A 13,671-nucleotide genomic window follows, 5' to 3' on the forward strand; every position below is an offset into this window, starting at 1 on the left:
AAAATATATATATATATATATATATATATATATATATATATATATATATATATATATATATATATATATATATATTTATTTATTAAAAATATATATATAAAAAAGTTAAAAGTTAACATGCTTCCATATCTTTTTTCTCCTTTGTGACTTTGGTTACATCATTAGAAAAGAAAAATCATTTCATTATAAAAAAAAAAAAAAACCTATGGAAATATATATATATATATATATATATATATATATATATATATATATATATATATATATATATATATATATAGCAAACATTTTAGTTCACATTAATTTGATTAAAAATACAGTAATATTGTGAGATGTTATTACAATTTAAAATGACTACTTTCTGTTGTAATATAGTTTACAGTTTAATTTATTTTTGTGATTCAAAGCTGAATTTTCAGCATCATTACTAAATGCGATTTCTTAGAAATCAACCTAATACGCCGCTCAAGAAATGTTAAAAACGGTAGTGCTGCTAAATATTTTTTTATGGAAACCATTGCCTATGTGGACAGTAGACTAAGATATCGCCAGCATTCATGAGCACACCGATACGTACAGGACGAGGTAAAAGCTTTGTTCCTGTTGAATGAGGGGAGGATCAAATTTAAAGACGTAGCTCTTTCTTTCAGAGCAAACAGCCCGTATCTTTCGTAATGGTTCAGATGGACAAAAAAACCTGTGGCGAGAGCGTTCTGTCACAAGGCCAAATTCACTCTTCTCTGTCATAAACGGTGTTTATCCCCCGCCTGCCGCCCACTCCGACGCAGAAAATAGAGGGATGTGTCTAAAATACCGAAATGCTTTTAGCGCCCCAAACAAAAGAGCTTTCTCGGCTTATGGCTCTCCAAATCTGAGCTCTGACAGGCCAAATGCGCCGGCGTTTAGAGAGATCTTTTGTGCCCTGATTTGATGTCTCATTCTTTGGACGTCTGAGGAGGAATAAGCTAAAAAAACAAAAGTCATTTGCGAGAGAAACTGTCTGGTGTTTGAATGCAGCTTATGTGGCGATCATGCGGTGAGCTCTTTATTAGCAGAGAACGCTAGCCTGGCCATCGCTAGCTGCTCATGACACTATCTATCTATCTATCTATCTATCTATCTATCTATCTATATATCATTCTATCGTTCTATCTATCTATCTATCTATCTATCTATCTATCTATCTATCTATCTATCTATCTATCTATCTATCTATCATTCTATATATCATCTATCTATCGTCCATCTATCTATCTATCTATCTATCTATCTATCTATCTATCTATCTATCTATCTATCTATATATCATCTATCTATCTATCTATCTATCTATCTATCTATCTATCTATCTATCTATCTATCTATCTATCTATCTATCTATCATTCTATCTATCTATCTATCTATCTATCTATCTCTATCTATCTATCTATCATCTATCTATCTATCTATCTATCTATCTATCTATTTATCATTCTATCTATCTATCTATCTATCTATTTATCTATCTATCTATCTATCTATCTATCTATCTATCTATCTATCTATCTATCTATCCTATCTATCTATTCTATCGTTCTATCTATCTATCTATCTATCTATCTATCTATCTATCTATCTATCTATCTATCTATCTATCGTATCTATCTATCTATCGTTCTATCTATCTATCTATCTATCTATCTATCTATCTATCTATCTATCGTTCTATATATCATTCTATCGTTCTATCTATCTATCTATCTATCTATCTATCTATCTATCTATCTATCTATCTATCTATCTATCGTTCTATCTATCTATCGTTCTATCTATCTATCGTTCTATCTATCTATCTATCTATCTATCTATCTATCTATCTATCTATTTCTATATATCATTCTATCGTTCTATCTATCTATCTATCTATCTATCTATCTATCTATCTATCTATCTATCTATCTATCTATCTATCTATCTATCTATCTATCGTTCTATATATCATTCTATCTATCTATCTATCTATCGTTCTATCTATCTATCTATCTATCTATCTATCTATCTATCTATCTATCTATCTATCTATCTATCGTTCTATCTATCATTATATCGTTCTATGTATCATTCTATCTACCATTTTATTGTTCTATATATTTATCATTCTATTGTTCTATCTGTAATTCTATCTATCCATCCATCCATCCGTCGATCTACCGTTCTACCATTTTGTCATTCTATCCATCACTCTATCATTCCATTGTTTCATTATTCTGTCTATTCAAACTTTTTCTTGACAAACGTATCTTTTCTAGTGACAGTCACGCATATGAATTTCTTCGAATTTTCAAACAATTTTCTACTTCCTCCCGTTCAAATTTAAACGACAGTCCTGCCTCCCATTTGCTACTTCGATTCAAATCCAGTTCAAGTTTATGAAAATCGTTCTCAGTTCAGTTTTGAACGGCCCTTGTTCTCCTGCTGAGATCATCTCCGCCGAGGTCTTTGTACTTGTTACTCTGCTTACTCTCATCCCTGTCTTACATCCTCACCATATTGTCCTTCAAGAGCGTGTAAATGACTTTCACTATCGATGCCACGAGACCATTAGAGAATGTTGATCACACAGTTGCCCTCTGGTAGTTCTTCAGCCGCTCGGATATAGCTTCGGTTAGCCACAAACGCTAAACACAGTGTCTTCTCTGGCTGATGTCACTGATATTGGCAGGTCGGTGGGCGGTGCAGAGCGGAAGGGAAGCTCCTGTCAATAGCTTATCAGAACACCAGCGATGAAGGACGCTATCAGATTAGCTTAAACGAATTATTTGTAATTAACAAAGGGTCAATTAGCAGCTCGATACTGATCTACTGTGCCAGGAAATGACATTTACTCGATCGGCACCTGCACTGCGCCCAAAATAACATCTCACTGACAGCTTTTTAACATTTATGCGCGTGACGTTCAGCCTCGTTTATCAAACGCAAGTGGATTGAGCAGATAGATACATTATTCTATCGTTCTGGTTACACTTTAGGTTCATTAGTTAACATTAGTACATTAGGTAACGTGAACTAAGTTTGAACAATACTACTCCAGCATCTATTCATCTCAAATAAGGCTAATTTTTGCATTTACTGATGCAATGTTATAATCGCAAGTTGTTCTTGTTAACATTAGTTAATGCAGTGTGGGTTAACATGAACGTGTTAGTTAATGCACTAACTAATGTTAACAGATGACGCCTTTATTATAAAATGTTCCATCGTTCTTTTCATTATTTTATGTATTGTTTTATTGTTCGCATTCTATACCATTTTGTCTATCTATCATTTGTGCCAGTGACAGTTCTATGAATTTTTATAAAATTGCTTTTAAATCTATTTAAACCGCTTTTTTTCAATCCCGTATGCTGTTTGCGACCTCAACTAAAATTCTATTAAAATGTAGTTCTCTGTTTAATTCTGAGTGATGCACAGTTCATTTGCATTGACATACTTTCCCTCAGGCAATCAGTTGTGATGTGAAACAAAACTATGTCGGATATAGTCTTTTTCAGCATAAAAGTAACTATAATTACTATTTTTACCATGGCTGAATAAAAACCATGGAGAAATTGAAAAACGCGAGCACCTTTAACCACGAGAATTGTATTTTTAGTTGAATTATGAACATCGACGATTCATAATCATGCATTGATTTATTGGTCTTCTGGCCATTTTATTAAACAAAATGCGGCTGTACATGTTTTAAGTTACGGTATTTTTTCTCATAGTTGCTATGGCAGCATGAAACACTGAATACTGATGTTATGCCCTGTGCTGATGGAAGGAAAGTACATCGTTTGCAGTGCGTTCTAATATCAGAGTAATGTTACACAAATGTGTTAAAATTGCATCATGCTCCTATTCCATTGTCACACGCTATTTGCATTTGCATGTAGCTGAATGTATTCATTTTGCGTAACGCATTTAAAGGCCTCTCTCTCCTCTTTCTAGTACAAGGGATTGTGTTTAATACTGCTTTTAGTGTTTTGGGGCATATATACGTGAATGGAGATGCAACCGAAGCGTCTTATCTGGTAGTTAAATGTCATGTGCACCTCCTGCTCTGCTATCATAAGAATTCCCCATGAAGATTTGACCTTTACCATCTCGACCTGATCGTTAACCAAACGTCTCGTTCGTCACGAAGCTCTATTTGCCTCTGTGCAGTGATAAAGCGTAGTGGAGTATTGATTAGCGGCGTAATGGATCTACTCATCGTGGATGGGTGGGGCTCGCTCTGTTTCCTATATGCAATTATCTGGGTGATGTATGATTGTGCGTCCGCGTGCTCGTGTTTGTGTAACGCTCTTATCGTCGGCTCGTGCCTCATCCGAGACTACAGTAAAAGTGCTGCCGTTCCAATCTGGCGACAGTCCGTTATAATGAAGCAAACTCATCTGCTGAGCTCATGGTTTAGAGATCTCATTCAGTCCAGCAGGCCCGGAGGACAGATTTACGCGATAAAAGCCCAAGTGGAGGTCATGTACAGTAATGCGGTCCACAACGCGAGATATTGATATCTGCTTTGCATTTGGTTCCTCTCGTAGACTCGTGGAGTCAAAGTTTTTGCAGTTTCGGCTTCGTTATAAATATTTTTTGTGAGCAAATGTGTCATGCTGAACAGACAGAAGAAAAGAGAATATTATAAATGCATTTATAACCGCTGGGACTAACAATGCAGAACAACGTAAAATAAAAGCATTTATAACAGAATAGAATGCCATTAGTATGATTAGTAGTCTCTTCGTACTCACCTTATTTGATCAAATCACAAAAAAGCTCAAATATTATTGCAATTTAAAATAACCATTATCTATTTGACTATAATTGAAAATGTAATTTATTCCTGTGATGCAAAGCTGAATTTTCAGCGTCATTACTCCAGTTTTGTGTCACACGATCCTTCAGAAATCATTGTAATATGCTCATTTGCTCCTCAAGAAACACTATATATATATATATATATATATATATATATATATATATATATATATATATATAATCAATCAGCGTTCAAAACATTTTATTTCGAACTTCAGTGTATACTTGAATACGTAGATAATTTTTTTTTTTTGCAAAATGGCAAATAATATACCCATAAAGAACAAAGTAGAACCGTATAGAATAAAATATCACTAAATAGCATATAAAAGATAAATAATATAAAAAGCAATAAAAACATTTAGAATGGAAGATTTATTTATAAGAGTACGACTAAAAAGTGACATAACAAATGGGTAGAATAGTGAGCTGGTGTCTTAAATCTTTCCTCAGCAGGGTGAGAATAACAGAAGAGTGAGAGAGAGTTTGACGGAGAGGAGTGTGTGTGTGTGTGTGTGTGTGTGTGTGTGTGTGTTCTCTCACAGAGCAGATACTTCAAAGGGAGATGTTATTATGTCTCTCTCTTGCTCTCTCTCTCTCTCTCTCTCTCTCTGGCCGTGGCCCAATGTTTGATTTTATGCCCTAGTTTTGGAGAGCCCTTATCTCCCCTCACCCTTTCTGCCTGTCGTTTTTGAGCGCCGTCCTGCTTCTCTGGGCAGTCTTTAGGATTGATACCACTGAGAGACAGACAGATGGAGCGAGAAGGACGGAAACAGAGAAGGAGCGACTGTGTGTTTCCACAGATTAGCTTTAGTGAGCTGCTTTTCTGTCTACTGCCTACATAGACAGCATCCTAACTGAAATAAAAGCTCTTCGGTGACCGATTTGGACACTGTACACACACACAGCAACTCACAGTCGCTTCCAATAAAGTGTGATGTTGGAAAAAGAGTCTGTTTCCGTGACAGAATTACAAAATTTGGACTTTTAAGCTGACAATTCTGACTTTTTTTTGCTGAAATATGAACTCAGAATTATATTAGTTTGCAATTTATTACCTATTTATTCTCTATTTCTCGAGTTAATTGTTAATATCTTATTTAAATTTATTTACTACAGAAACAATAAAAAAAAAATAGAGATAATTGCTGTGGGGGTTTTTTTGTCTACATTATCCTCGCAATGTAGGCTGCTCAGTTATTGACTGAACCAGAGTATCTATTCATCATTTTTTGTCACTGAGCGCAAATTAAAGTATATTTATGATGAACATTTCCCTCATATTCAATCTTGAATGGATTTTTTTCACAATGCGTTTTGGGATAATCTCCTCCGTAAAGGATGCTGCCTAAATTCACCAATAGCGTAATTTTCGCTGCCTACATTTCTGCACGGCCTTCATGCCTGCGATGAATTGAAATGCTCTCTATGTAGGCAGTGCGCTGTCTTTCAGAAAAGAGCTGCTCTCTGCTCTCTGCTCTCTTTCACTTTCTCATGTGTTTCATTTTCTGCTGTTATTAAAGCGGTTGGGTGTGATATGGGAAGCCAGTTGAGTCCCGTCCCTCAAAGCTCTGAGAGAATGATGTTAAATGAGTCTCTCCATGAAAACCCAGCCCCCATCTCTCTCTCTCTCTCTCTCTCTCTCTCTCTCTCTCTCTCTCTCTCTCTCTCTCTCTCTCTCTCTCTCTCTGTCTCTCTCTGTCTCTCTCTCTCTGTCTCTCTCTCTCTGTCTCTCTCTCTCTCTCTCTCTCTCTCTCTCTCTCTCTCTCTCTCTCTCTCTCTCTCTCTCTCTCTCTCTCTCTCTCTCTCTCTCTCTCTCTCTCTCTCTCTCTCTGTCTCTCTCTCTCTCTCTCTCTCTCTCTCTCTCTCTCTCTCTCTCTCTCTCTCTCTCTCTGTCTCTCTCTCTCTCTCTCTCTCTCTCTCTCTCTCTCTCTCTCTCTCTCTCTCTCTGTCTCTCTCTCTCTCTCTCTCTCTCTCTCTCTCTCTCTCTCTCTCTCTCTCTCTGTCTCTCTGTCTCACTCTCATCTGACTCTCTGCTAAGTCTCATCATTTATGTCCAGTTCAACGAGCTCACAATACATTTTAATCACTGTACTTATTCACCTGTCTTCTCGCTTCCCTCTTTCTCTCACTTTCTGTCAATCTTGTTATTATTTCTCAAGTTTTTCATGACAAAGACTGAATATGTATATTGCCAAAAGAGTGCATAAAAATAATAATAGTTATATGCTCCAAATACTTAAATAGTTAAATTTTATGCATCGTTTATACGAAAGCTTTTGTACCTATTAGGATATAAATATGTACCTAACGGACTTAATAAGGACAAAATAAATATATACTAACTAAAGAACGACATCAAAAATAAAAACACTTTAAATAAAAGTGCATTTATTGAAACTAAAATAACACTGTTTCATCTTCACCATAAATGTGTCCTCCCTATTATTACATATATTTATGTATTTTTTAAGAATGTTTTACTAATCTTTCTCAACATTTTCTGACGTTGAAACGTACGTGAAGTAGATTTTGATATTTTCTATAATACATAACATGCCGGTAAACAAAAAATGCAAAAGACATACATACAAACACCTAAATCATAAATCGTCATAAATCAGGCATGGATCTAATTTCAGTTTTTGAGGTCACAATCACAGCATCTGCGTGATTTCCATTCAGTTTCGGATCGACGTTTTCTCGCGTGATGCATTCTCAATCATAAATTCGGACATTGAATATCTTTCAGAAATCTGAGCATCAGTCGCACTCCTAAGAGTGCGTGTAAATAGAGCTCGCTCAGCGTAGCGTTGATACGATCAGTAGTAACCCGCCGACCCTCAGATACATTTTCTACATGATCATTTGTCCGCTTATTAATTGATTCCATCGACAGGTCATTGTCCAGCTCCTGCGGATGGGCAGCGGCGCGTGTCTGCTTTGGCCCGCGTGATGGATGGCGTTTAGAGATGATATGAGCCGAGAGGTCCGGCTTCGGTCATTAGCGGAGTCACCAAACAGATGACCTGACACATTATGGCCGTAATAAAGAAAACCTTCATTTTCTTAGCTATTGATCTACAATCAAAGCAAATGGGCTGCGCGCTCTCGGAGACGTGCCTTTCGCCTGCTCGGCCAATGCGGGATGTGCTCCTGCGCAGAACTCGCTATGGATCCCCGAGGTATACAGAGGAAAATAGGGCCACCTATCACAGCTGTCCGCGAGCTGGTAATGGGTTTTTTTGGGGAGAAGCGGTAATAGATGTGAGGAGAAGAGAGGAAAATGGATACCAGAGGAGGGGAGAGTTTTACTGTGCGTTTGGGAGCCATTCCGAAACTCCTCTGCGCCACAGAAACAGTAATCGTCTTAGAATGCTAAATAGGCACCTCGAAAACCCTCATCGAAATCTCAGCGTGGCGCGTACTCTTTTTCAAATCCTGCATTTTTCTTTTAGCCGCGTTTCTTGTGATTCATATTTTAGCGAGCGCTTTGTTGGGACGGGTGACGCAGGTTTCTGCGGGGAGGAAAGGACTCAACCAGGCGCAGTTCACGTGGGCCGATAAAACGAGCGCGATAACAATTCGCTTATCGATTTGAGCTACTTTAACAGCTTGGCTTGGTCCGGAGCTGATCGGTTGCCCCCACGAGTGAACATGGCATTTTTAACTCATTTTACAAATAGCTAAAGAAAACATTTGCCAGGCTAAATGGCAACTATTAAAAAAGGTTAATGAAAAATTGGTAAAGAAAAGTAAAATAAAAATAAATATCTTCTAAAATGCTATTTTCAATGATTTAACTGTTCTAAAAAATAAAACGTGAATTAAATAACAGTTTTAATTTTTTTTTGCTGTTTAGAATGATTCATTTTTAAGATTTCATTTAACTGCATATTATTATTATTGTTATTATTAATGTTGTTTTATATTAAGTGTTACTCCTAGTGCTTTTTGTTGTAATTCACAAGACGTTAAACTTTAAACTTTGCTTTCTACTAAGAGGTACTAACCTTTTTAGCACCGAAAAGAACAAGCCTAGTTCTTAGTGGGTCAAATAACTAAAGAATTAAAGAGAGTCCAGCAACAATTTACTTAAAGCCTTTATGTATAATGCAATATAAAAAGTAGTTTTAATGCATTAATTATGCCTTGTAATGCACCTTATAATGTACTGTACAATCTCATGAATAATTGTAACCACGGTTAATGCATTATAACACTTATCAATTCATTGTTACACCACGCATTTTAAATGAGGTTCTAATTACAACGATATATAATGTATCATGAATAATTCTAATGCTTTGTATCATTTAATAACTCTTTATAATGCATTATACATGAAGGCTTTAAGTGAAGCGTTACCGACAGCTCACTCAAAAATATAAATTCTGCCTTTGTTTACTCCCCCTGATGTTGTTTCGAACCCCGTATGATTAAACGGTAAGATATTTCGAAGGATGTCGACGTCCGACGTCACTGGCTCTCGCTTGATTAAAAAACAACTTCTTTTACGATCCACAGGAACAAGAAATGTTTCGCGTGAGTAAATGACGACTGGATGCTGTTTTTCGGATGAACTGCCCTGCAGCTATTTTCGTGAAAAGCACAAAGCAACGCAGCGTCCGTGCAATCTTTATTTATAGCAATGCAAAAGCGAACGTTAAGGCTAATTATTGTGAAAAACCTCCGGATCCAGATGTCTGGTCACTTTAGGTCTATCGTGTCATTCGGGGTCGAGCCGCAGAACTACCATTAAAATCTCATAATCGCGGCGCGCGCAGAGCGAGGACGATAGTTGTTATGTGCTTGTTAAACTCCGACATTTTGTTCCACTCTTTAAGGGTCACTAGACTGAACGTTAGCTTTTTTTATTCGCATGGAAAGATTTGCCACACTACGTTCTGTTAATGATGCAAACTGTGGCTAATTGTACATTATGATTGTATTACGGTCTGCATCATAGATTTTGTTATAGCTTTTTAAGTTAATTGGCTCGTGATGTATTGAATTGGACGGAACTAGCTGACTGAAACACAAATGTGGGTTTAGGCTGGTTATTGCTTGCTCTTTCAAGAAACCAATATCGTCTTAATGGAACGGCCATCGCTGTGTAATACAGTCGAACAGGTCTGACCTGCTTCTCCGAGCACAGACCATGATTTTATAGATTTACCACTGGTCGTTTTTTTAACCTTGCGATAGATAACATTATATTGCAAAGATTTTACAATACAGTTTTTTTGCATTGACAAATGAATGCTTTAAATGCTTTAAAAAGCGAGAGCAACGTTAATAATGCTGCAAAACGTAACCACTATTCTGTTCTCTATTGATCGAAGAACACTGGGGAAAATGCATCACGGTTTCCCACGGAAATACGAAGCAGGACAACTGTTTTTAACACTGACAGTAATCAGAAATGTGTCTCGAGCAGCAAATAGGCGTATTCAATTTATTTTTATTACGGATTACAGTAAGGACACTGAAAATTCTGCATTGCATTACAGGAATGAACTACATTTTAAAATATATCGCAATAGGGAGCTGCTATAATATTTCACAATAGTGTATTTTATTTAATGTAAACATTTCAGTAGTAAATTATTAACGCATCTTTCTTTAGAATTACATATATAACCGAATAAATGTGAACCGCGGAGATGTGTTAAAAAAGTAATATAGCAGGGATCTGATTGTGACGCAGTTACTGTCAATTTCTGTACTTTTATTGCTTTCATTGCATTGCATCATGTATGTTAGCCTGCTTACTGCTGACTTGTGTGTTGCATTATACATGGTGGTGTGTTCAATTTTAACATGCCGAGCGCACAGCAATCACTGCAAGGATCCTTAGTTAATATATTTATTCGTCCTCTGTACATTTTCACGGTCTGCCCTCAAAAATGGCAACAAATAATTTCACATTTATAGTAATAGATATGAATCAGTAATGTTTCGAACTACATAACATAAGTAATCAGAATTTGAATGCTTTATTTTTGTGTATATATACATTTAAGTAATGAGTATTTATATTTTTAACTACACGCACTTACCACATGGGCAGGGTTATGATTATGGTTTGATTTAGGGTTACTTGCATTTAATTATTCAAAATGTATCGTTGTTATGAAGCACAAGGACACCTTAAAATAAAGTGTAACCAATATTACTGGTTTGCTTTTATTGCTTTTAACTAATTTAAAGGTTTCCAAGACATTCAAAGCTGTTTTTTTTTTTTTTATTGAAAGGGTAATTAAAAGCCGATACAATTCATAAAGTCATGGCATTAATTGTTGCATGATACATGCAGATACATTTACTTCAGAGGCCAACTAAACCACTGGTGTCTTGTTTTCTGAGAAACCGTGCAAAATTAAGTGACTTTATGCTTAAAACATGAACAAATATCCGTCAACGAGGAACGAAAATGTTTTTGCTTTGAATTAAGTTGAGTTTTTGCAGAGATTTGTTCTCGCTTTAATCATAAACTCCATTTTGATCGCTCTCTCAGAAAACAAGACTTTTTTATTCTACGCCTGCTTGCTTCTTAAGCAAATATATCTCGATTTAAAAAAAAATCTTCAGATGTTAGCACTGGAAAACAAGACAAACATTCTGATGAAGAGCATCGCTTTTAATCAGAAGGTATAGTAAACACTTATTTCCATATTTAATTTTAGCTGCTTTTTTTCCAAAAAGTAATGGAGATCTGTTCGAACTTCGAAGCACTGGTAAAACAAGACATCTGCATGTAGAGATCGTTTTAACATATTTGGTTCCGTTCCGTATATTCCTTAAATTGCTTGAACTTGGCCTCAAAAAGTCTCATATTCACCTCCATAAAAGCTGCTGTAATCCAGCAAGGCTCGCATCATGTATGAGTTTGTAGGTGATGAGTATTGCTCATCTTTTGTATGGCGAGGTGTATCCGTCGTTCTGTTCGACGGCTCATAGATCTGAGTTATAGATGAGGAGCTGTAGGTGCATGTGTCTCAGCCCTTCTGTTCTGACTTCTCCAGCCTTCTGTCTGTAATAATCTCCTGCTGTGATGGGATCTGGCCAACATTATGCCACTGGATTTCATCTGTCTTCACTTCTGCCGTGTGATATAAAACGCGGATGCTGTCAGTCCCGGTACGTTACCGCTCCTTTTTGGCAACGGGATTCGATCACCGACCCTATTAAATTTGATATTTTCTTTCGTTATAGTAACATATTTGGCTCCTGAAAATTGCATATTAATTTCAAGGCTGGTAACGAGACATTATCCCCTGGTTTCGCAGGCAAGGCTTAAGCTGGTCCCGGACTAAAACGCATGTTTAAGCTTTCCCAACCTAACATATCTTGTTTTATTTTATGTTTGAGCCTTAAGTAAAGAGCCTCTAATCATTTTGATGGTTTTCTTGCTTTAAAACAAGAAAACCTGGACCAGCTTAGTTTATGTAAATAATAATAATAATAAAACACACCACCAAATGCTTTATATATAAAGATTTTGTGAACTATACACTAGTTTAAAAGCCTATAGTGTTTTCAGTAACTGTGGGTCTGCTTCTGTTTCTGTTTTATTTACATTCAATACCAGAACTGAAGGACCTGGACCGGTTTGAAGCACCAACCTTAAGTTAGTTTCATTTTCTTAACTCAAGGTGTTTGTTGTAACCAGCTGAAGTATTCACCTTGGTGAACTCTCTGAAATAAAGTGTTCATGCAGCATTAATGACCTCTCAGAGCTGTGTTTGTTGTTGTGTGCATTAGCAGGTAAATCTAGCCTCTCCTGTGTGTCCTGAGCTCAGTCGGCTGATTTGATTTCATCTGAAGGGTTTGCAGTGCAGATAGAACATTCAGGCTCCACTGACAATGTTGAGTGTGTGTGTGTAGCTGGATTTGCAATCCTGTCAACGGTTGAACTATATTTTGTTATTCCAAAACAAAAAAAGAAACAAGCAGGTTATATTTACAGTATAAAATATATAGTTCTGCTGGTGAATCTGATTGGATGAGCTGTTTAAAGATCAGGCATACTTTTTTGCAAAACACATCAGTCACCACATAGCAATGCCCTGGCAATCACCCACAGCTACCTAGCAACACCTTAGCAACACCCTAGAAAACACCCGCAACACCTGGCACAACAATCATACTCTCTAGAAATCAATTGCAGCATCCCATCAATCACTTGACAACACCTTAAAAACTACACCGCATTCTAGCAACACCCTAGGAACTCCCTACAGCACCTTAGCAACCATGCAACAACAGCCTACAAAAAAATTCCCTCACAACACCCTTGCAACCAATTAACAATACCCTAGAATTCACACACCACATATTAGAAACAATCCACCCACAACATCACCACGAACGTTTAATAATGACCTAGAAACCACTCATATCATCCTAGCAGCATCCTAGAAATCATGCAAAGAATCCTAGCGACACCCTACGCATTGCTTACCTTAGAAATCATGCACAGCATCCCAGCAAAACCATAGAAACCACCATAACACCTCACAATCACTTAAAAATACCTTAGAAACACTGTAGCAACCACTCAATAATAATCTAGATACAGTATGACCCACGAGCCAATAGCAGCCACCTAGCAATTCCCTAGAAACCACCCACGACATCCTCACAACCTCTGCCCTAGAAACATCTTTAAAACTTAAAACAACATCCTTAAAACTACTTAGCAAACAACCTAGAAACCTCTCACACTGTCCTAGCAACACCCTAGAAACCATCCACAACATACTTAATACTACTTAACAAACAACCTAGAAACCTCTCACAGTGTCCTAGCAACACCTTAGAAACCA

Source organism: Puntigrus tetrazona, unplaced genomic scaffold, assembly GCF_018831695.1.
Source record: "Puntigrus tetrazona isolate hp1 unplaced genomic scaffold, ASM1883169v1 S000000849, whole genome shotgun sequence".
In the NCBI taxonomy this organism is placed as follows: domain Eukaryota; kingdom Metazoa; phylum Chordata; class Actinopteri; order Cypriniformes; family Cyprinidae; genus Puntigrus; species Puntigrus tetrazona.